The sequence below is a fragment of the Papio anubis genome, chromosome 5 (assembly GCF_008728515.1).
Source record: "Papio anubis isolate 15944 chromosome 5, Panubis1.0, whole genome shotgun sequence".
NCBI lineage: Eukaryota > Metazoa > Chordata > Mammalia > Primates > Cercopithecidae > Papio > Papio anubis.
In genome coordinates, this window is record NC_044980.1 from 115,352,100 (window position 1) to 115,377,418 (window position 25,319).

The following is a 25,319-nucleotide window of genomic DNA, read 5'->3' on the forward strand; positions in this document are numbered from 1 at the left end:
TCAGCTACACTTGGAAGGCATACCGCATGCCAGGAGTTAACCAACTTTCATTTTTCTAATTTTTATAACAAACATAGAAGATACATTATGGACTAGGAAATTGGGTCTGAGAGAGGCTAAGTAACTTGTTAAGAGGCAGAAGCAGAATTAGAATCCAGGTCTAGCACAGAGTTTCTCAACAAGATGTAATTTTGCCTGCTAGGGGACATTTGTAAGATCTGGCAACATTTTTGGTTGCTACAACTACCAAAATGGTAGTTGGATGCTAGTGGTACCTAGTGGGTAGAGGTTGGGGTTGCTCCTAAACACCCTGTAATTCACAGGACAGTTCCCACAACACAGAATTCTGTAAGCCAAGATGTCAATAAAGCCGCTGAGGCTGAGAACCCCGATCGATTTGTTTCCAAGGCTGACTTTATAAAAAGCATCCAGCATCTAGATGTACAGGAAAACAGATGAGACTGTGAAGGTGCAGCCAGGGGTAAAGGAGAACTGAAGGCAAGTCATTGGCTTGTGATGGAGCGTTCCATTAATTTGTAATAGAGGGGTGGGGAGGGAGCAGGGAATAAACATTCAAACCAATAAATTTCCGATCATTTATATTAACTTTCCCCCTTGTTAGCCCATGAACACCAGCCAGTATGATCGAGGATACAGAAGACCAGACCAGTGGAGTTAGACAAAACCAAGCATTCCAGTCCAGGGGTATTTTGCTCTGGCCGCCTTCTGACCATTGCCTGCCTGCCTGGAGATTGATAGGGTAACCAGGCAGCCCATTAGACCTGCTTATCTCAGCACCCCGTGGCTGGCTGGCTGGGAACTGGCCCGCCAATGTCTACTTCATCACAAGCTCAGCCTCTGGCTGTCAGCACTTGGAGCTGGGCCAGTGGGGCCCGGATGGGGCAGCTGGTACCAGACACCCAGGCCTGCTCTCTGTCCTCCCCCTACTAATAAATGACTTTCCTGGCGCTGCCACCACATGGATCAGTGGTGGCACAGACTGCCTGTCGGCAAGACAGCCATTTTTCTATGCCTGATTGGAGCATGAAAAACAGAAGCACCCTCAGATTGTAGTTTTGTCTAAATACTCTCTCACACATTTTCTCCATCATTAACTAGTCATAAATCAATCTACTAAGCAACTATTTTACCACCCTGTGCAGTTTTCCTCAACCCCTTCCAGAATTGGGCTATGCTGGAGGAGTCACAAAGGGAATTCAACAAGAGCCTGCATGCCTCTCTGAGCATGCTTTCCCCTCCACTCTCAGCTGAAGATATAACTTTGCACAGGCCCCCACCCTGAGTGGATGTTGAGTGCTCCTTCCATGTGACTCTACAAATCTCTGCCCTTCCCCGACAGAGAATGCTCTGTGCTGTATCTAGTTGTTCACCTGTTTGTTTCCGCAGCAAGGTTGTGAGTTTGAGGGGCTCTCTTGTCCACAGTTGCATGCTCAACATGTAGCAGTAGACCCGGTACTGATGGGTTGGTCAGATTAGATTAGTTAAATGAATAAGTGGGCATGATATCTGTACAGAAATCCTTTATAGCAGCTACCTTATGACATTCTAACTTGTAGGTGTCTGGCTCCTCCCAAAACAAAGAGCTGGTTGTTGTCAGGGGTTATGTTTCTGTTCCTTTGTATTCCCGATGCCTAGAACATTAATAGGTCAGTCATGATGGCTCACACCTGTAATCTCATCGCTTTGGGAGGCTGAGGTGGGAGGATCCCTTGAGGCCAGGAGTTCAGGACCAATGCCTAGTGCATTAATAGGATATGAAGTGGCTGAATAAGTGAAAATATTAAATTGAAGTAATTAATGGATCTAGGTTTGAGACTGTCTTTATATATTACTTCCAATGTCAACACAGGGCACCAGAGGTTATACAACTGTATGTGTTTTGTCAAAACTCACAAAACTGTACACTAAACAGGGTGAACTTTTGCTGAATATAAATTAGCTTAATTTTTTTAATGTGAAAGAGTATTTAAAAATTACCAGAAGGCCGGTCGTGGTGGCTCACACCTGTAATCCCAGTACTTTGGGAGGATCACGAGGTCAGGAGTTGAAGACCAGCCTGACCAATATGGTGAAACCCCGTCTCTACTAAAAATACAAAAATTAGCCAGGTGTAGTGGTGCATACCTGTAGTCCCAGCTACTCAGGAGGCTGAGGCAGGAGAATCGCTCGAACCTGGGAGGTGGAGGGTGCAGTGAGCTGAGATCATGCCACTGCACTCCAATCTGGGTAACACAGCGAGACTTCATCTCAAAAAAATAAATAAATAAAATAAGTCCCTTTTTTCTGAGGTGTAATTGTGATCACTATAAAATTTTAAAGCAACCGTTTCCCTTAAAAATGTTGTACAAAAAAGATGTATGTTATTTTAGATGCATCCCCTCACTATCGTACCAGAAGGAACATTTAATAACTATCTCTGGAATTCCAGTGTAATTTTACTTTATGTACAAGCTGTTGGTAAAAAATGAGGCACTTCTAGTTCCTAAAGGCATCATTCAGCTGCAGATATGTCTTCAGAGAGTAAATGTTCTTTTAGCAGAATATCACTCTATTAGATTTAAAAAATGATATGTGTTAGAATTCCTGAGTTTTAAAAATTGTTTTGCCTGAGGGATTCATTTACCTCTATCGCAACTTGTTATGTCATTTTTCCTGCATATGCATGCAGGAATAGCCAGGAATAGCTTTCTAGGGACATGGAGAGTTACTATGGGAATATATTAAGATAATATATTCATATATTCATAAAAGCATTTCATAATTTTTTAAATCTCCAATTTTTGAATGGTAAAAATGAATAATAAAGAGGGCACCAGATATCATGTCTTTGGTACAAAGCAGAAAATTTGTCATGGTGCTTCTTTTCTTCTTCTTTTTATTTTATTTATGTATTTATTTATTTATTTATTTATTTGAAATGGAGTCTCACTCTGTGGTCCAGGCTGGAGTGCGATGGCAAAAGCTCACTACAACTGCCGCCTCCTGGGTTCAAATGATTCTCCTGCCTCAGCCTCCCAAGTAGCTGGGATTACAGGTGCCCGCCACCATGCCCAGCTAATTTTTTGTATTTTTAGTGTAGATGGGGTTTCACCATGTTGGCCAGGCTGGTCTCGAACTCCTGACTTCAGGTGATCTGCCCACCTCAGCCTCCAATAGTGCTGGGATTACAGGCATGAGCCACCATACCTGGCTGTCATGGTGCTTCTTCTTTTAGTCTCCTATGACTCCTTCATCTCACCCCAAAATCGCCCATCTCTAAATCCTGTTGGCATTTTCGGTTTACATCTCTTGAGATTGGGATCATCAACCTACAGCAGCTGCAATCTAAGCCACATGTAAAATAAATGTAGCATGAGTTTTGCGTGTGTGTATGTGTGTGTGATTTTTGTTTGACTTGCAGGTTTTTTAAGTTTTGAATTTGTTGCTAACATTTTCAAAATTGGTAAATTTTCTGTACAGATCCAGTGTTTGAGTTTCTGTTGAAAAATCAGAAAGATCTGGCAATGCTATGTCCATATTCCCATGTGGCTAGAACCAAGTGGTAGCTGATTTCTGTAGAAGGGGCTTGTGTCCTCTAGCTTGCCAGCATTTTCACAATCATTTATCACTTCCCTGGCCTTTGTGAGCTTTGATTTGCAACCCCTGGCCTAAGGAATGATCAGGTGTATACAATATTGGTGCATACCTGATGTGGGTAAGCAGGCTGAAGTGATTGCTGAGAACTTCCTGACACACGTTGGACTGAAGAACCTTGTCATGAGTTAGCCAAACCCACAAAGCTAGAGGGAAGACTCACAGGCTTGGATAATCAGGAAGTGTCTGTGGAGGTTGCAGATGGCTGCAGGATGGTCTGGATGACAGTGGACAGGGATTTTCCAAGAGGGGGAAATGGCCATTTTTGTTTTAACAACATACTGGTGTCATCTGGGAACCCTAAGTCATAACCTCTGACATGACCTATGTCATGGGGATTTCTTTCTACAAAGCATTCAAAGCAATCAAAATCACATGACAACAGGGATCTCACTGTGTCTACATTGTTTCAAGGGCTACAGGTTCTCATCAATATCATGGCTACCTTCTGAGGCTGGGGCAGGGTTAGGGTTAGGGTCTCTGGCTTCAGAAACCTTCACAGTTTCCTCATTTTGACAACTATTCATAGCCTGTCTGGCATTGGCTTTCAGTGTGTGTTTTATTTCTTCAATAAAATAGTTACTTTCTTGTGGGCAGGTGAAACACCTTCCATTTCACTGTTATTTTCTATGACAAATTACTGTGTGTTCGGTATATAGATCATACTCCCTATCTGTTCTATATTGAATTAGCAGGCTGTTTTCGGTGCCTGAGTAAGATCTTAAAGACAAAATGGCTGAGTGATGATGATGGGAACTGCAGCTGGAGCCACAGAATAATAAGCTGGACCCCTGCTATGTTCTCCATGATAGCTGGGGCTACCTACCAATTTGTCTAGGGATTCCACAAAGAGAAGAGATGCTTTCAGATGTTTACCTACAGCATTCTAAAATCTAACTATCAGATAGTTACGGAAGTGGTACAAGGTCTCACCTGATTACACCTGAGAACAGGTTTTAGGTGGCTCTAGTATTCTCCATTGGATTTTGAGGCTAAAAGACTTCTGAAGGTAAGTCTTCTCTCTGAAGATTGCATAGTTTCAAACAACACTCAACAAATTATTAAAGGGGATTTATATCTACACTCATCTAGGATTCCAACAGAAATTAGCTCAAAGAACCAAGAGGAGGAGTAGCCTTCCGCTGGTGTAAATACTGATGGATCAGCCTTGCTGCTCATTAGCATACACCCTGCCTTCTAATTATGCCCTAATTTGTGCTGTGCAAACATCTCCTAACAATTCCTCCACCAACAGCTTTTCTAATTAGTAAGAAAATCAGTGGCAGATGTGAAATTCGTGGGATGCTAAATGTAAAATGTTAATTAATTTTAAAAACTTTGAAGCCATTTGAAAAGCCTTTTCTGGGAAAACTTTGGTTGATGTCCTCATTAACAGAGACCCTGAAATAGCTTTTCCTTTTATCCTGCTACACTTTGAATCTAACTTTTACCATTTCTGGAATCTTCTTGGGACTAAAGTTATTTTGGGTGTTTACTAATGCTTACATGTCAGACAAAATCATGGCTGTGCTGGACCTACAATTGGTTATTCTAACTCCCTTGACCAAACATCTCACTGTCCTGTCTGAGCCTGGGAACCAATAGTGTCCCAGCCCTGCCTTCCCCAGAGCAATGTCAGACAAGTCACAGAGTCTGTGAGTTTGTCACAGTGAGTGATGAGGGCCTCAGTCTCCCCTTAGGGGTTTCACCTTATCTTGCATTCCAAAAGCTTCCAAGACCCTTGTAGTTGCTCTGGAGAATTTGAGCAGAATTGCCCTCAAAGATGGGAGCACTCTGCCTCTGGGTTTGATAGGCCTCATGCTTCAGGGGCCAGCTGCTCAATAGCTTAGGTCCACAACAGCAACAACAAAAGGCTGTAAGACCTAACAATAGAGAGAAGCAGTTTTATCATCCCTATTACAAAATTGCTGAAAACAAATTCCTATCCCAGGAATGCAGAGCAGCCAGTATTCTCTGTGAAACACATAAAGTCTTCCTGTGAGGCAGAAGGGATACAGCTCAGCCTGCATTTGTTCCTGCAGCATCCCCTGCTGTCACTTTGGAGGACACCAGCTGGCTGTGGCCTGACATTGGCATTCTTTTCCTAGCTTGATCTCAGCCATCACCTCCTTCCAACACCTCCACTGCTGAAGTTAAAGGAAAGGTCCTTATTGCACAAGTATGAGAATTCTCCCAAGCCAAGGATTTTGCTCTTTGTTTGTTGTTTGTTTGTTTGTTTTTTGTTATTTTGTTTTTTTTTTTTTTTTTTTTTTTTTTTTGGTCCGGCCCCTTTCATTGCAGTCACTTGTGTTTTAAAACCTAAACATGTTTCTTCAGCACTAGATCAGAAATAATTATTAACACTGAATATGGTCCTTAGTATGTCCTAAGCACTATTTAAAGCACTTGACGTTGATTACATTTAATTGCATTAATTGACATTTAAGCCTTTCATTAACAACTCTGTTAGGTGAGTGCTATTACCATCCCCATTTTACAAGTGGGAAAACCCAGGCACTGAGAGGTTCAGTGGCAAGCCCAGGTCACACAATGGCACAGCAGGGATTCGAACCCAGGTAGTCTGGCTCCGGAGGGAAAATGAGACAGGGACCCTGCAGGATTGTCCTTGAAAGCTCTCCTCTAATTTCTAATGCGATCCCCAGACTCACTAGATATGCCCTACCTCTCTCCCCTCAAGATGACTTCTTCCTGTGTGCCTGCACCTACCTCCTTGGTTGGAAAGAGAACCTTTGCTTACTGTACTTCTCCAGCACCCCAGTTCTCCACTCACCCAAGAATATCACTGGGTTCTTGGGCTGACTCATAGCCACCGCCTGACCCTTAAGTTATTACCAGAAGGGCTCTGGACCTTGGACAAATAGAACACTGGTGGCTTCCTTCTAAGTCCCTTGCCATAGATGTAGATGCAGATGCTTCCCACTGACGCCAGCCCAGCCCACCCCTTTCCTATGCGTTCCTTTACCTCTTTTCACAAAGACAACCCTTTTAAGGCTTTCCTTAGTGTTGACTGTTGACTTGAGTTCATGTGTACACATGTGTGTATGATGACCTAGGTTTGAGGTCTCTGATGGATGGCAGAGGACTTCAGCCTCTGTGTAATGAAAGGGATTTCAAAGAGAATGGGGTCAGGTTTACAGTTCTGAAGAGGATGGCCATTTGCAAAAATACTTGTTGTGGCTTGCATGTCCTTACCCATGGTTTTTCTGATCCTTGAAAGCCAGTCAAACTGCTCTGATTCCAAGTCTACTCTGTACTTATGTTGCTTTTTAGCTTCCATAGCTTAGCAAATTTTGAATGAAAGTGCAGGGGAAAAATCTAAATATCCAACAGCATGCAAGTGTGTAGAAAGGTATTCTTAAGGCAGTAGTTCTCAACCTTGGCTGCACATCATCATCTTCTGGAGAGCTTCTATAAATCTCCATGCCAGGACACACCCCAGATCAATTACATCAGAATCTTGGAGGGTGGGGACCCAGCTTTGACATTTTTTAAAGCTCTCCAGGCAATTCCAATTTGCAGCCAATTCTGAAAATCTCTTTTGTAAAGGGACATGGACTTCCTTGTAACCCCATTGCTTCAGCAATTACAGTTAGCAAGTTTTCTCCCTTGATACTGGGCTTGAATTTGCTCTGAGAGTGAGAAGCTCAGCTCGGATTGGAGTTGATATGCAACGTATATATATATGGAGGGCGTCTCCTGTGCAAATATTTGCTAGGTGTTTCATGCAGATGGTCTTGTTTAATTATCATAGGAACATTGTGGGTGGGGAGGAGCAAGTCTGATTCCCATTTTACAGAGGAAGAGACTAAGACTCAGAAAAGCCAAGTAATTTGTCCAAAGTCAAACAGTTCAAAAGCAGTAGAATCAGAATTTGGCCTGAAGAGTCAGACTCTAGGATCTCTCTGAGAAAGAATTTTCTGAATTCTTCTGGTGACTAGGGTCTGAAACGATTTTATGTTTTTCTTATGTTTTTACCTTCTAGCATCGAATTTGAAACCATGAGCTGTGAATTCCTATGTGGAAACTGACTCCTAACAGACACACCCCATCCTTTCCTGGCTAATGCCTCATTTCCAGACACTTTGGTCTTGTTGGAAAAAGCTGTGCTCCCTACTGCTTAAGAGTGTTTTCACAGATTCTGCTTCCAGAGCCTTCTGTCAATGGTGCCCCTGTGAAGGCCCAAATCAAAACGACAGCAGTGTGCCTTCTCTCTGCCAGGCACAGTGCTAAGTGCCGATGCGGGGTATCTTGTTTATTCCTCACGGCAACCTCTGAGGTACTTGCACTCTCCTCCTTATTTTACAGATGAGGAAACAGACGCGGAGTTTCAATCGTGCACTGGATGCCTCATAGTAAACAGTGGAGCTGACACTCAAACCCAGGCAATTGGATTCAGAGCACGTGCTGTGAGTGGGGTTATATACTGCCACCCCAACCGATGCTAACCTTAGAGTCCTCAAAGGGAAAGACAGAGAATTTTTTGTTTGTTTTAATCAGTGTGACTTCTGCTTCTCAGGAAAAAAAAAAAAAATAGGGATGACCACAGCCTGTGCTGGAGTCCCGAGATAGTAAGACTGGTCACCAGAGGGAGACAGAGCTTGAGACATCACGGGTCCTCCTTTTTCAGCATCTGATTCGGCAAAGCACAGCCTGGAGGAAAACAACTGCAGATGGAATCCTTCGTTTTGGTTTAATTTCTTCTACTGCTGTTTTTCATTCCTCTCCTCCTCCATCTTCATTTTCTCCTTCCTCTTACTCTTCTCCTCTTCCTCTTTCCACCCTTTTTTTTCTATCTTTGTTTCTAAGTCACCAGTAGCTGCTTTACCAGAGGGTACGATCCAAAGGAGAAATTCGAGGCTAAATCTCCTCCCTCTGCCCAGAGCCTGAAGTCTGGGAAAACACACTACTTTCTGAGTTAAAGTACACTCATGAACAGAGTTCCCAGAACTCCTCTGTCAGATCCCAGGGTTCTTGGCAGAAACTCAGAAGCAACACTAGATACATATTTTTTTTAAGGAAAGAAATTGCACATTGCCAAGGCAAAACAGGATTTCATGTGAAATTGATCTGTATAATTTTTGCCATGAAATTTCCAGTTCAATTTTTAGATATCAAAATACTCCATATAAATAATGGACATGTGAAATCAAATCGAAAATTATAAGTGTATGTGAAAGTATACTCATGCCATCAGAAGTCTACTTTTAAATAACTGATTATCTAGTTTCTGGATTTTAAACTTTCTTACAGCTTCTCATTAGAATAGTCGCCACACAATGGGAAAGAATGGAGGAACAGAAAACCAAACACTGCATATTCTCACTTAGAAGTGGGAACTGAAAGATAAGAATACATGAACACATGGGGGATGGGGGAACAATACACACTGGGGCTTGTGGTAAAGGGGACAGAAAAGAAGGGGCGGAAGTGAGGAGGGAGAGTACCAAGAGGAATAGCTAATGGACGCTGGGCTTAATACCTAGGTGATGGGATGATCTGTGCAGCGAACCACCATGGCACACATTTACCTATCTAACAAACCCATACATTCTACACACGTGCTCCGGAACTTAAAATAAAAGCTGAAGAAAAAAAAATCAATAGAATTAGACCAGGTGCAGTGGCTCATGCCTGTAATCCCAGCACTTTGGGAGGTCAAGACAGGCAGATTACTCAGGCTCAGGAGTTTGAGACCAGCCTGGCCAACATGGTGAAATCCCATCTCTACTAAAAATGGCAAATTTAGTGGTGGTGTGGACCTGTAGTCCCAGGTACTCAGGGGGCCCTGAGATCACACCACAGCACTGCAGGCTGGGGGCGATGGAGCAAGAGTCCATCTCAAAAAAAAAAAAAAAAATCGATAGAATTAACACAAAATTTGCTCTTGAGTCACAGATCTGATTAAAGAAGAGGTGTAGGCTATTGAGAGAAAGAACTTGATTTTATTAACTTAGACATCTCTGAAGGCTCTCAGAGCATGTTAGTTTTAGTAAGATGCTCACTAAAGATTTCTCAGATTGATTAATGAACGACAAATTTGTGATTATCTGGTTTCCTCAACACAAATCCCATGCCTACAAAGAAAGGCCAATCCTTGCCGAACCAGCAGGTAGCCCACCCAAGAAGACAGGTGTGCAAGAGGAGGACCCAGTCAAACACACTACCACAAAGAACTACAGTAGTAATCAGTCCACTAACTCTTCCCCTCACTATTTTCTGCCTAACGACTTGTCCTGGTCAGGAATTATTTCTTTAAAAATAATAAAATCCTACCCAACCTAGGCTAAAGGGGAGGGCAGAGATGACACTGGAAGGACTCAAGGATCTTACACAGAATCAGGGGTGGGAAGCATCATCTACCTTCTAGAGAAAGCCTGGGAGTAGGGACAGAAACACAGTGAGGAAGTTAAGCAACCTCGATCTGCCCCCTATTTCTCATCCCCTTGACAAATGTCCTGTCTTTCCCCCCACACACACCTGCCTCTCTCTCCCCGCAGATCAGCTTTATCTGCCTCATTGTCCGTGTTGGAGAAAGTGGCTGTCCTAAGCAGTCCTGCCTGTCCTCTGAACTCAAGGTCCTGACTGTCACTGTGTACCAAATCCTTTTCCCCCAACTCAGAACCTGGCCCAGGTTGGGTCAAGTGTTAACTTCTAATTGAAACAGCTGTGGCCAGAGGACTGAGGTTATTTCCCTATTACTCATTGAGCAGGCCCACCCTATCCCTTAGGGACAGTCATCTCTATAAATGAATCTCTCATTGGTAGACACTGCTGGTTGATGGGCCTAAAGGGTACCACAGTTCACTCTGATCTCATTAATCTTGATAGAATAAGATTAAAATATTGAGGAAATAGATTCCATAATTATAAGCATCTGTAATTTTAGTCCCTGTATTTAAAATTACAAAGGAGGCTCAACACTTCTTTCCTGTAAATAGGTGGTTTTGTTAGATATTAATTTTGCCATGGAAAATAATTGCACATGGGCATGTTTGACAGCGTCTTGAGGCATGTTTTAAGTTGCCTGAGACTATATATCTTTTGTGCATATTTCATTTCTGTAGCATTCAGAATATGTGATCACAAAACTGCAGTTTAAGAACGTGTGCATTTCTTCTGGAGTAATGGGGAGTCCTGAGTGAAAAATCAATAGTTAGAAACTATGCGAGGTTAAAGGTAAAGGCATGGTCGAAGCCAAACAGACTGGAGCTTCAACAGTGATTCAATGAGATGGCTTCAGGTCCAAAGTGACAGTGTTTGGCTAATGCTGAAGGGATTCCACACTTCAAACTTCTTCTACATGGTTGTGCACAAATGCCACAATGAACTCCAAAGAATGATAACACGTAGGAGTCCTAAAACATTGTCATCTAATTTGGTGAACACAAATGCATACAAATGCAAGAGACAGTGACCTAGATTACTAAATATTTGACTCAGGTAAAAATTCAGGAATAAAATAGAGGCTAAATTTCTGCTTTTATTCATCTTAATTTATGCCCAAATTCATCATATGGCTCAGACCTTATCCCAGTGGTGTGTTATCTATGCCCACATTTCTATTTGTTTTAAGATAGGCGTTTGTAAGTCCTTTGTCACCAAATTCAAAGGTAGGGTACTACTGCAAGATTAAAATGCCTGCAACAAAGTACTCTCACATTCATCAAAAATGATTAGCTATAATTTGCATAAAATCTTATTTCATTGTTTTTATTTATCACCCAATAAGCCACAATCTTATGAAAAACAGCTTTTGAGATACCTCATTAATCAAATTTTTGTTTTATTTAATAAATATTTTATTTTACTTAAACATTTACACATGTACGCATTTTTAAAACACTAATTTGGTGCTGGGAAAATTGGCTAGCCATAAGTAGAAAGCTGAAACTGGATCCTTTCCTTACTCCTTATACGAAAATTAATTCAAGATGGAATAGAGACTTAAATGTTAGACCTAATACCATAAAAACCCTAGAAGAAAACCTAGGTAATACCATTCAGGACATAGGCATGGGCAAGGACTTCATGTCTAAAACACCAAAAGCAATAGCAACAAAAGCCAAAATTGACAAATGGGATCTAATTAAACTAAAGAGCTTCTGCACAGCAAAAGAAACTACCATCAGAGTGAACAGGCAATCTACAGAATGGGAGAAAATTTTTGCAATCTACTCATCTGACAAAGGGCTAATATCCAGAACCTACAAAGAACTCAAACAAATTTACAAGAAAAAAACAAACAACCCCATCAAAAAGTGGGCAAAGGATATGAACAGACAGTTCTCAAAAGAAGACATTCATACAGCCAACAGACACATGAAAAAATGCTCATCATCACTGGCCATCAGAGAAATGCAAATCAAAACCACAATGGGATACCATCTCACACCAGTTAGAATGGCAATCATTAAAAAGTCAGGAAACAACAGATGCTGGAGAGGATGTGGAGAAACAGGAACACTTATACACTGTTGGTGGGATTGTAAACTAGTTCAACCATTATGGAAAACAGTATGGCGATTCCTCAAGGATCTAGAACTAGAAGTACCATATGACCCTGCCATCCCATTACTGGGTATATACCCAAAGGATTATAAATCATGCTACTATAAAGACACAGGCACACGTATGTTTATTGCAGCACTATTCACAATAGCAAAGACTTGGAATCAACCCAAATGTCCATCAGTGACAGACTGGATTAAGAAAATGTGGCACATATACACCATGGAATACTATGCAGCCATAAAAAAGGATGAGTTTGTGTCCTTTGTAGGGACATGGATGCAGCTGGAAACCAGCATTCTCAGCAAACTATCACAAGAACAGAAAACCAGACATCGCATGTTCTCACTCATAGGTGGGAACTGAACAATGAGATCACTTGGACTCGGGAAGGGGAACATCACACACCGGGGCCTATCACGGGGAGGGGGGAGGGGGGAAGGATTGCACTGGGAGTTATACCTGATGTAAATGACGAGTTGATGGGTGCTGACGAGTTGATGGGTGCAGCACGCCAACATGGCACAGGTATACATATGTAACAAACCTGCACGTTATCCACATGTACCCTAGAACTTAAAGTATAATAAAAATAAAAAATAAAAAAAAACACTAATTTAATCATAACAACAGGACTATCAGATGAGTAAGTAATATTATCCCCATTTAGCAGATATTATCCCCATTTACCTCAAGGAAGCTGAGGCCCACAGAGGCTAAGTAATATGCCCAAGGTTACAAGTTAGTGAGTGGTTTAACAAATAACAGAATTAGAGTGTGTTTTATCAACATTTTCTGAAGGTTCCCCTACACAAACAGTCCTCTTTAATATAATATTAAAAATTCTAAAGTTCTTTCCTGTTGTCCTATTTGATTCTCAACACCCCATGAGGTTAGTCTTAGGTAACCTCATCTGTTTACAGAAGAAGAGACAGGATCCCAGATGTTAGAAGATTTCCCAAGACTGTGCAAGCTGGTAAGAGATCTAATTAGGATATAGTGAGAACTGACTCTTCTGACTCCTCCTAGTTCAATTTCTTGCTACTAATCCACAAATCTAATATGATATTCTGGTTGTCAGCTTGCTAAAATGGCAAGGCCTTCATTAGCCTAAAGATGTCCTCATATAAATAAATGCAACTCGGCCGGGCACGGTGGCTCAAGCCTGTAATCCCACCACTTTGGGAGGCCGAGACGGGCAGATCACGAGGTCAGGAGATCGAGACCATCCTGGCTAACACGGGGAAACCCCGTCTCTACTAAAAAAAATACAAAAAACTAGCCGGGCGAGGTGGCAGGCGCCTGTAGTCCCAGCTACTCGGAAGGCTGAGGCAGGAGAATGGCGTAAACCCGGGACGCAGAGCTTGCAGTGAGCTGAGATCTGGCCACTGCACTCCAGCCTGGGTGACAGAGCGAGACTTCGTCTCAAAAAAATAAATAAATAAATAAATAAATAAATAAATAAATAAATAAATAAATACAACTCTTGCTACATATAAAACAGTTACCTGGTCTCTTGAGCTAATTCTTCTTGGGGAGAGGAGGGTCTACCTATCAGCAACTGAACTTTTTTTCTGGCAGAGATAACTTTCCCTGTTAAAATAACACATTTTCTAGGATGGTCAAGGATGCCAGCTGAACTCTGATGCTCCTTCCCTTTCATCATTTTTGCCCCACCAAATGGACAACCAAATCCCAAAGCAGGCTCATTCCACTGATGAGTTCTATGACTGCCCTATGCCCTGAAGTGCCAAACCAAGTACATAGGAATGTGGAAGATGAAAGTTGTAGGAACTTTGGTATTGGTTTTACTTTTGTTGTTTTTGCTTGTTTGTTTTACTCTCTTCCCTGGTTCCATATCAGGAAGTTTCTAGCTCCATGAAATAAGGTAGAAACTTTTCCTTTTCTTTTCTTTTTTTTTTTTTTTCTGAAATACTTTTTAAAATACACATTTGATAAACTCTCTCTTATAAAACTACTAGGGTTTTAACTATGTTTTTCAATTATTTCAAAAATTACTTATTGATTCTCATGTTTATTTCTTCTTAATTTTAGTCTTCTATAATTTTTGCATATATGCTCTAAGTCAAGAGCCTAGAGTTTATTATTAAAGGCTTTGTGATGGTAATGCTTTTGTCAATTCATAGGCTTCACATGACAAGGAAGATTCCCATGCAAGGAAGAACCCCTCAGTTCACATCAAGGATGGTGGCTCTTTGAAGGGAAGTAAAGGTCCAGTGAGACCATCCTTGGATGAAAGATTGTGGCATTGAAGCTTTACGTGGGATCTCCATCCAGCTCCTTCATGTTATCATTTATTCATTCAATTAGCAGTTTTTTATCATCTACCATGTGCCAGAAATTGTACTAGTTAGGGATTCAAAAAATGAATTAGACTGCTCTCAGGCCATTCATAGTTTAGAGAGTAAGAAAGACACATAAGTGGAGTGGCAAATGCTCAGAACAACAGTGGAGGTCTCTTAAGGAACAATGCTGTGACTGCACACAGTGCATGTGCACATATATCACAGACCAGGAGCTGAAAGTAGAGATAAACAAATATTTATTACGAGCATTGGTTTCCAAATGATTTTTATGAGTCTGAGAGCAAGTTTTAAAGGCATCCTAGTCCACATATCTGTTTAATTCTACTCTCATTTCCTTCCTGACTATTCAGATAAGCCTTGGCTATATTGCAGTCACCTTTAGCTAAGTAAATATAATTTGCAGAAATCCATTTCTCTTTAAGTGAAAAGTGTGCATGATTATGTCAGTACTTTTATATGTTCATCTGAGGCCATCTTCCCTCCATAAACAAGGTTATTTGCTTTGCTGCCATTTCAGTGTTTCAGGGGGATATTTTTTGTTTTACCTCAAGCTGTTTATCAGTAGGCAAGGAAATCATTCTCTATAGTCCTATGTAATTACGTAGCTCTGGGATCTTAAATAACATTTATAACTCCTTTGCACCTGCTGGAATTTTTCAGGTAAATGGAAGGGATGATTTATCAGTCCTTGTTTCACCTCATATCCATATTGTAGACCCAATTTATGGCTTATCATCCCACCTATCTCAATTTTTATAAGAGCAAATGCCAATATCAGAATAAAGTTTTCCTTCAAACTGAAGGAACCTTCCTACAGGGAATCAGGAACTTTTTCCAGGCCTGTGAGATGGTGGTGTGAGCACTACAGAAACAAGTGGTAGTGACAACTGTGACAACTGTGAGCTGACTGCAAGCTACTGAAGACAGGGCTATGTGATATCATCTTATACCCTCTGCACCTAGCCCCAGGGCTGGCCCACAGTGTAAATGCCAATATGTGCAGAGTGGGATGTATATTTTAATATATTTCAGAGCAGAGTATAACAGTAGAAAGAATTCTAAAGCATTTGTTTCATTATTTTAGTTCAAAATATGTTCACTATTTACTTGCTTTTCAGTTTCTGTAGTAAGAGAACCTAGATCTTCAGTTTTTGAGCTTACCTTTCTGATGTCATCTTACAGTGTAAACCTTGTGCTTTAGTAAACATTATATTTCTGAAGTATTTCTTTGTACCAGGACATTGAAGAAAGGCAAAAAGATTTCATGATTGGTATATGTATTAGTTCTCAATTACTGAATAACAAACTACCTCCAAAGTTTAGTGACTTAAAACAACAAATTTTATCTCACAGATCCTGTGGGTCAGGAATCCAGGCACAGCTTAGCATGCTCCTAAACAAGATTCTGCCTCTGACAAGAGAAAATGGTTCCTGTAGCTTTATCAGTCTGTTATATGTCATCAAACACATTCTTGATAGACAGGCTTACATTTTTAAGTAGGTTTTCTACTTTGTGACATTTCTGGAGTTTGGAAATAAACCATTTCCTTCTGTGTCCTGAAGGAAATAGGCAATTGATAACTTTAGTTTTTGTTCCTGGAAAAGGTAAAATGTGACCTTCATAATTGTTGAATAAGCAAACAATCTGGGTTCATTTCCAGGAAGGCTTGTCAGGGTGTTTTCCAAACTTACAAATATAAAACCCTCCTAGGTGGTAAAGAAAGTCAGTCTATCGTTGAGAAGCACTTCATATTAATAACAATAATATTTGAAATGGTACTGAATCAAGAAGGCAGAACAAGTGAGTGCTGGGATGGAATTGATTCCCATGCCTTCTCTCAACTGGATTTCCCAAGTTGCAATTCTCATGAATCCTTAAGCTCACTTGGAATCAAGGAGCGGTCCAAAGATGATCATAAAATGGAACAATTTCCAAAGTTGGTAGTGGATACAGACATCTGCCTATGACTACACCAGGTGCAAAGGAGGGAAAAATGAGAAGGCACCAAGGAAAGGGACTGCTACTGTGGCTTTGTATGGTTCTTTGGTCTACACACCTTGACCACACATTGATGATCCTTCCCATGGCCTCCAGGGTCCAGGCACACAGGCTGGCTCTCAGCCACATCTCTGACTCCTCTGTCTCACCCCCTCACTGCAGCCACGCTAGCCTGCTGCCACTGCTCCAAAGTCCCAGCATGCACCCAGCGTTTACTCATCTGAGTCTGGCGTTGCCCATCTTTCTGTTTGGAACACTCTTTCTGCAGGTAGCCCCATGGCTTGTCTCCTGTACCTCACTCAGGTCTCTGCCTAAGTGCCATTTTCCTTGAGAAGTCTTTTCTGACCAAAAAAAAAATTTTCCCCTCTATCAAAAATAGCACTACTGTCACTGTCCAGCCCATACTCTGCTTTATTTTTCTTCACAGCACATAGCTTCAGATATATTATATTTCACAAGTTTATTATTATTCTCCCTTAGTTAAATTATAGGCTCTCAGAGCTGAGAGGTTGACTCTTTCATTCACTTTTGAATTCCTGGAACATGGATCAGTACCTGCACATAGTAAGTACTCAACCAATTTTTGTTGAATAAATGAATGAATTGAATGCTCACTCTGTGCCAGGTACAGTGATCAGCAATTTCCATACATGGTGTGCTAATAACCTTCACAAGAGCTGCCAGGCAAGATCTTGTTACCATTATCTCCATTTTAGGGCTGAAGAACTCAAAGAGGTAATTATCCAAGACTGTCTAGCAAGTAAGTAACTGATATGGATCTTGAGCCCAGGACAGTCTTATTCTGAGCTCTTAGCCAATTAACTTCCTTAAATTAAATGATTATACGAATACAGTCAACCTTGAGATAGTAGCAGAAATTCCTGTCGAATTGTATACATCACAAGGACTTTACCCAGTTCCTATTGGTGAAAATGCCACCTAAGTAAGATAGAACACCACCTCCAGCTTGGCATTGGCAGATTCTGTCAGTGCTATAATTGAATTCCTTGCCTCCTCGGAGTCTTGCCATCTCTCTTGTTCAGGAAGTGAGCTATCAAGAAAAAGTTTTGGAGAATGTTCTCTAATTTGAAAATAAAAGCCAGAAAAACAAACTCTCTTTGTAATTACACGAAGATGGAAAAGGAGGCTATTTAAAACAACACATCAGCTTCCCATGCCAGGAGAAGGCTGACATGTTCCAGCATTAGCCAGGTCAGGTGATTGGCGCTGGGAATGGAGTGCCCAGCAAGCAGATCCTCATTCCAAAAGCCTGCCAATGCCCAGTCTGCAGAAGTAATTTTGAAGATTAGGAACTTGTGCTGGTCTTGGAAGTGGAGTAGCTTTGTTTTGTTTTGTTCTAGCAATTCTTTATTAATCATTTTCTGTATGCCAGGCACCATGCAATACATATTACATGCATTGTCTCCTTAAATCCTCAATAAGAGCAAGGATTTGAATTATCAATGCATTCATCATTTAGAAACACCAATGTTTGCTCTAAATATTAGCAACTGAATGTGCAGTGGTCATTCTACATCAGTCTATATGATTTCTGATGCCAAGCTACTCTGGGTTCCTTCCCAACAGTATGTATTGTTAAACATTTTTCTACCCATGGATATATTTTAAACAAACCCCTTTAAGCTTTTCTGTCTAGTGGTCGGCTGTGGTGGCTTATGCCTGTAATCCCAGCACTTTGGGAGGCCAAAGCAGATGGATCATCTGAGGTCAGGAGTTCGAATCGAGACCAGCCTGGCCAAACTGATGAAACCCCATCTCTACCAAAAATATCAAAATTAGCCGGGTGTGGTGGCAGGCACCTGTAATCCCAGCTACTCGGGAGGCTGAGGCAGGAAAATCGCTTGAACCTGGGAGGTGGGGGTTGCAGTGAGCTAAGATCATGCCATTTGCACTCCAGCCAAGGGACAAGAGTGAGACATCGTCTAAAAAAAAAAAAAAAAAAAAAAATTCTGTCTAGAAATGGTGAGTTCTTTTTGAAACTGTTCATGAGCATTTCACTAATGCTTTAAAAATCCTTTCTAAAATTGTGCTTTGAGCACTTGGATTTAAATTTGGGCTTTTGCTACCACATAGCTGAGGACACTGAAGGAGCGTGTGCTAGAGACAACAGGGGTTTCTACCATGCAACGACCTCTGTATGATTGGGCTCCTTTCACTCTCATTTTCACTCACCAGCACATCTAAAGGCATCCGCTGCAGTACTTACCGAGGTATTGACCGTCGATGAGCGGGGGTGGAAAGGAGCATGCTAGAATCTTAGAGGAAGAGTCCTGGAGACTCAGAGAAATCCCATAGCACTGGGCCCAACACCCTCTGGGCAGAGTCACAACAGTTTCAAAGAACATGGATCACTTTTTAGTGAAATATAAGTATAAGACTTAAGGACACAACAGTTCCCATTTAAAAGGGAATGGGGGCAGGTAGGTTAGGATCAAAAGCTGCTGAGATAGAAAAGTCAATAGTAAATAAACCTTCAGTAATGAGCCAACAACCAGACGGCCCCTCTCACTTTTCTTAGAAGCCAGCAGAGAGCGGTGTTGTCATGCACATGTGCTCATTCGCATCCAGCCTGTCTGAGCTCAAGTTAGTCTTCCTAGAAAAGGATTTGATACAGGGAAGACAGTTTAAGGCAAGGTGGAAAGCACTACATGCAGTCAGGAGATTAGGTTTTAACCCCAGCTGCACAGTTTTGCAAGTCACTCTTTGTGAATCAGTTTGGGGTCTATTAAATGTATTGAATGGGGCAGAGGAGGGCTGGACTAGTAAAAAAATGGCATTCCGTTTATTGAGTAATTCCTGTATACCAACTTCGTGCTAGGTCCTTCCAGCAGCAGGAGTTCAAATCGGATCTCTGCAGCACATTTAGTATCCATGTGATTTGGGGGCAAGTTACTAATCTCTTTAAACCTCAGGTTCCTTACCTACAGATTAGCCATAATAGATCCACACAGGATTCTTCTGAGGATTAAACTAAGTAAATGCACTCAGCGCAGCGGCTGGCACATGTAATATTGGCAACTATTGTCATTTACTAGTTCCATTTCATCTTCACAACAATCTTGCAAGGTAGTTAGTACACTTTTCCCATTATATAAATGAGGAAACTGAGGCTCAGGGAGTTTCAGAATTTACTTATGGTGACCCAGCTCAAAAGTAGTATAATCTGGATTTTAATCCAGTTGCAATCTTTCTACTATATTCTACTAAACATTCTTTATTCAAAATGTTGACATGTACAAGGCATTTTTCTTTATTAAAGTCATCATTCTGCATTGTAGATCATTCAAACTTATTTCTCCTGTCTAACTGAAACTTTGTGTTGATTAATCAACATCTCCCCTTTCCCCATTCACCCCCATTCACCCCATCTCCTAGTCTCTGATAACCATCATGCCACTCTCTAATTCTATAAGTTTGACTGTTTCAGATTCTACATATAGGTGAGATCGTGCACTATTTATCTTTCTATGCCTGGCTTATCTCACATAGCATAATGTCCTGCAGGTTTATCCATGTTGTCACAAATGACAGAATTTCCTTCCTTGTTAAGGCTGAATAGTATTTCATTTAACCATTCTTAAAGATACAACACACTGTGTTTTAACTGTTCCATCTTTTTGGGCTATAATTTAGCAATGGAAATAATCCAGTTGGAAGGGGAGACAGACTGGCATTCATAAGATGTTTGAAGCTAAGCAAGCCTTGCTAGGGTCAGAGCAAGCTGGAAGTAGAGTCAGCTTTAAAACTTGCAGTTTGATATGAAATGCTGTAAACCATGCTCTTAGCAGCTTTTTCTTGTTTTGGCCACTTTTGTTCACCCCTCAAAGTTTTTGTTGAAACTAATCCCCTTAAGAGGACATAAGTCACCTTTTATCAAAAGATCTCTAAAGGTGCAGAGTTAAGCCAAGGGCTATTGAATAAAGTCTGGAAATGCCATTCAGAAAGTTTCTGCTCCACCAATGCATTTGAGACTCTTGCTCTTCAGCCAGCCAGGCACATGGAAGCTCCCATGTGGGCGGGGGACATCCCACGGCCGGTTTGAGTCACACCTCACTTCCCACTTTGGAAAGGATGAAAGCCACCATTTATGCCTGCCTCCATATTCCCATCACTATGCTTAGCACCCAACATGTATTGTTTTCAACTCTCTCAGCAGCCCTGCAATGTTTGTATTGTCATTCCTGGTTGGTAGTTGAGGAAACAGAAGCTTAAAGGGCGGTGAGTCCCATAAGTAAGTGACTGAATTAAAGATTTGCAGTCAAGATTGTTGGACTCCAAAATCCACTGCCCTTCCACCCCTCCATTTCACTTCATGGCTTGGCCTCAGAAGTGGACTCTATTCTGCAACTCAAGCAACTCCATTTCTTTGGAAAGTCACTGGACTGGGATTTTGTAATCAGCATTCATTCTCACCCCTTTTTTCTGCTTTCTCCTGAAAGAAGCCTGGAATACTTTTCCCTATACTCCCTTGCGCCAGGGTTCTGGATAAAATTTGCATTCTGGATGCAATGAGATGCGTTTCATTCAACTTGGAAGTGGAAGCTATTCTCCTCCTCCCAGCCTTGGCACAGAGGCATGGGCTGCCCAGAGAAAAGTTCGTGCCATGACCTCCATGCCCTCTTCCTGGTCCCCATCTCGATGCCAAGGAGGTTCTGTGAATTTGGAACCAGTTTTCTGTAGATCCATTTCCTCTGGTATCCTCAGAGTCAGCACCTCTCTGACTCTGTAGCACAATTATGGCAGGGAGCCTGAAAGCTGATAGCAGATGCCTAGCCTTTCCAATAATTTTGTAAGCACATAAATCTCTGCTTGAAATCCTTCAAGTTGTTTCCAATTTCTTGTCCGAACATTGACCAGTGTTGTCCTTACCTTCTTCTGCATGCTTCTTTTCTTGTAAATGCTATTTAACTATAAGTTTGCTGCTGGATCCCAGGTCCACCCTCCTTGTCTTCTTACTTAAGACATTTCCTGGGATATCATGTATCTATGACTTCAGTTATCATCCACGTGCTGATAACTCCTAGTTTAATATTTCCAGCCCAGACCCCTATTGTGAACTCCAAATTCAGACAGCCAAATCTAGACTGCACATGTTCTCATGACTATCTTACGTGTATCCTGCCCCAACTACTATTGCTGTGCAGCAAACTACCCCCCAAAGCTTAGCAATGTAAAATAACCATTTTATTATGCTCACGGGTTTGTGTGTCAGGATTTCAAAGAGGACACAACAGAGATGCCTGGTCTGTAACACATCATGCCCTGGGAACTCAGCTGAGAAGTTTCAATATTCAAATTTGACAATTTGGACTCTCTTAACCCCTACTCTCCCTCTAAAGAGAGCATCTTACAGTCTGTATCCTTATCACCTCAGTGCCTGGTGTGCAGTAGTTGTTCATTATGTTGTTTAATTGAATAAATGTCCAAAATTTTATAGCCGAGTTCAGAGGTTATGATTTTGGAAACCATACATGATTGTCAACTTGGTTTGAGTTGCCTAATCAGAAGGAGGCAGGTTGAGAACTTTCACTTTGGGCCTCTGTGAAAACATAATCCTCCCTCCCAGGGATGCAGGAATCTCGTTTTAAAATGAGATTTCTCATTTTTAAAAGACCTTCAGTTTCCTATTATTGATTTCTCCAATGAAGACATTATTCATGTATGACTCAAGTGTTTTCTAGATCCATCTAATTTTTTTCTAATTTTAAGCCTTCTTCCTAAAATAAGAAAAAAAAAAATCACAGGATTTATGGTGACAAGGAAGTTACTCCAAAAATCCAAACCAAGAAAGATCTTGTTTTCTCTCTTATTTTCTCAAAAGTATTTAATTCCTTCTTATAATGTTACTAAAGGCAGAGTTTTATATGGACCAAGAAAACCACAGCACGTCTTCAAAGTAAATGTAAATGTGTTCGTTCATATTTTATAAACTAGCCATCCACATCCCTAATAAATAAAATATTTACAAGCTTTTAGATTCCACATCTAGCTCTTTAATCTAAGAGCTTTCTTGATGAAGGCAAGAAAGGTGTTGAAATAGTAAAGTGATCTTTTTGTTTCCCAGAATAAAAAAGAGATTAAGTGTTAAAAAACAGAAGAGAGAAGGTAGTAACAAGGACACTTCATTTCTTTCCTTCTTCTGCCTTCTATAGCAAAGAAAAAAGGGAAGATCATCTCTATTGTGACCACCAGCATTTATCAGGTTTGCCTGCTGTCACTGTAATGATATATAGTGTTCTAAAAGGGAGAATCCCAGGAAACTACTTAGATCACTCTTTGTAGTAGAATCAAGGAAGCAGTGATAACTTTTCCTATAGCAATTTCCAACTATGCTTTAAATCTAAAATGTAGAAAAATATTTAATTCTTATGAGATTGGAAGAAAAGGCCAAGAGGTATTACAGTGGCTTTTTAAAAATTATAATAACTTATACTGGGTAATTCAAAAATATAACACTCATACATTGTAAAAAATTTAGAAAAAATTGTTTAACACCAATAGAAAAACTCCCATAATCACATCACCCAGAGATAAATACTGTTAATATTTTAGTGGTTTCTCTCTCACTTCCTTTACTTTGTGTGTGTGTGTGTGTGTGTGTGTTTATGCTATGTATGTATAAACTGGACTCAAATATATGTATTAAGGAAACGCACTCATATTCTTTTTTTTTTTTTTTTTTTTTTTTTTTGAGACACAGTCTTGCTAGTCACCCAGGCCGGAGTGCAGTGGCTCACTGCAAGCTCTGTCTCCCAGGTTCAAGTGATTCTCCTGCCTCAGCCTCCCGCGTAGCTGGGCTACAGATATGTGCCACCATACTCAGCTAATTTTTTGTATTTTTAGTAGAGATGGGGTTTCATCACATTGGCCAGGCTGGTCTCAAACTCCTGACCTCAAGTGATCCGCCCGCCTCAGCCTCCCAAAGTGCTGGGATTACAGGTGTGAGCCACCGCGCCTGGCCTCATATTTGATATATTGTTTTATAACCTAAGTTTTAATCCATTTTAAAATAATTTTAATAAATCAATTTAATTGAACCATTATGCCAATGTAAAAAGATAGAGAATTTAACTAATTCTCTACTACTTGGCTGCAATGGCTTTTTTTTTTTTTTCCTGAGACAGGATGTCATTCTGTCACCTAGGTTGGAGTTCAGTGGCACAATCTCGGATCACTCCAACCTCCACTTCCCAGACTCAAGCAATTCTCCCAACTCAGTCTCCCGAGTAGCTGGACCACAAGTACCTGCCACCACACACAGCTAATTTTTTTGTATTTTTGGTAGAGATGGGGTTTCATGATGTTGCTCAGGCTGGTCTGAAACTCCTGAGCTCAAGCCATCTGCCCACTTTGGCCTCCCAAAGTACTGGGATCACAGGCATCAGCCATTATGCCCAGCCAGGTTTATTTGGCATTAGTGGCTGGCCAAGCTACTTTGGGTGGGAGTTGGGAGAAGACTGAGCAACCAGGTGGTACAAAAATCTGGCAATTTCTACCCAACACTAGGCATCTACCAGTTACCCTGCATTTTCCAGCAGGTGTGAAAAAGTAGGGGGACACAACCCTGGTGGGGCACCCCTACCAGAGTTTCGGTCTGGGACTTGGCCTGCTCTGGTCTGAGCAGATTGTATGACTCTGTTGTCAGCATTCTTACAGAAAAAGAGAATTTCCTCCTTCCTTATAAATACAAATTGCCCTGTTAAAAAATAAATTCAATAGACCAAAACATGGACTCATAAAAAATAAAGTGGAATATGACTATTCACATTTTAAAAGGATCCTTTGTCCAAATCACTTCCTTCTGAAAAATTTTCCAAACTCCCATTGTTCTTGATACAGAACTCCTTAATATAGCATTAGGGTCTTTAAAATCAGGATTATCTCCAACTACTCCCATCCCTCCGTACACAGTACCTCATACTCAAATTTCACCCAACTACTAGCTTTTTCTTTGGAAATGCTATGAAAGTTACGCTTTGCTTCATAATATTGTCTATGTCTTTGATGCCACGCTCTTCCTTTCACTTGCCCCAGTTGGAAAAATCCCACTCATCTCTTAAATTCAGCTTTGTGTATGTGTGTGTGATAAGGAATTTACCCTTGCCCTCTGGGACCCTGGTGTGTCATGCCTGGTAGGAGTAGTATCTTTGTTTGCCTGGGGCCTTGGTTTATGCAGAATAGTCTGACATAGTCTGACACTGTGAATTTAGTGTATAGGCTGGCCACACTAAACAATATTTAGAGTGGGGGCTGACCAAAAGACCAGCGCTACAAGGTAGGGTGGAGGCTTTGAGCCACATGGTATTTGTTGACTTGGAAACTGAGGTCAACTATATGGGCAATCAATTAATTATGCCTATGCGATGGAGCCCCAGTAAAAACTCTGTTGAGTCTCCCTAGGTGGCAATACTTCACACCACACATTGATGTTGTCGCACATCAGTGCCGAGAAAGTGAAGCTGTCCATGACTGAGCAGGCAGAGGACAATGGAATCTCTGTGTTCAGTACTTCCCCAGGCTCTGCTCTATGTACTTGACTACTTTTTCCCTGCCTGATTTCAATCTGTATCCTTTCTCTGTAATAAACTGTAACTGTGAGGGTAGCAGCTTTCAATGAGTTCTGTGACCTTCTAGAGAACTATCAAAACTAAAAGTGGTTTTGAGGACCCCCTGAACTTGCAATTTGAGTCAGAATTGAGGTCAGCCTTGTGTAGACTGTGCTCCCTGTAACTTCATGGTTTAACTCTCACAGTGTGGTCTCCCCTAAAGAGATTCTTCTGACTTCTCCA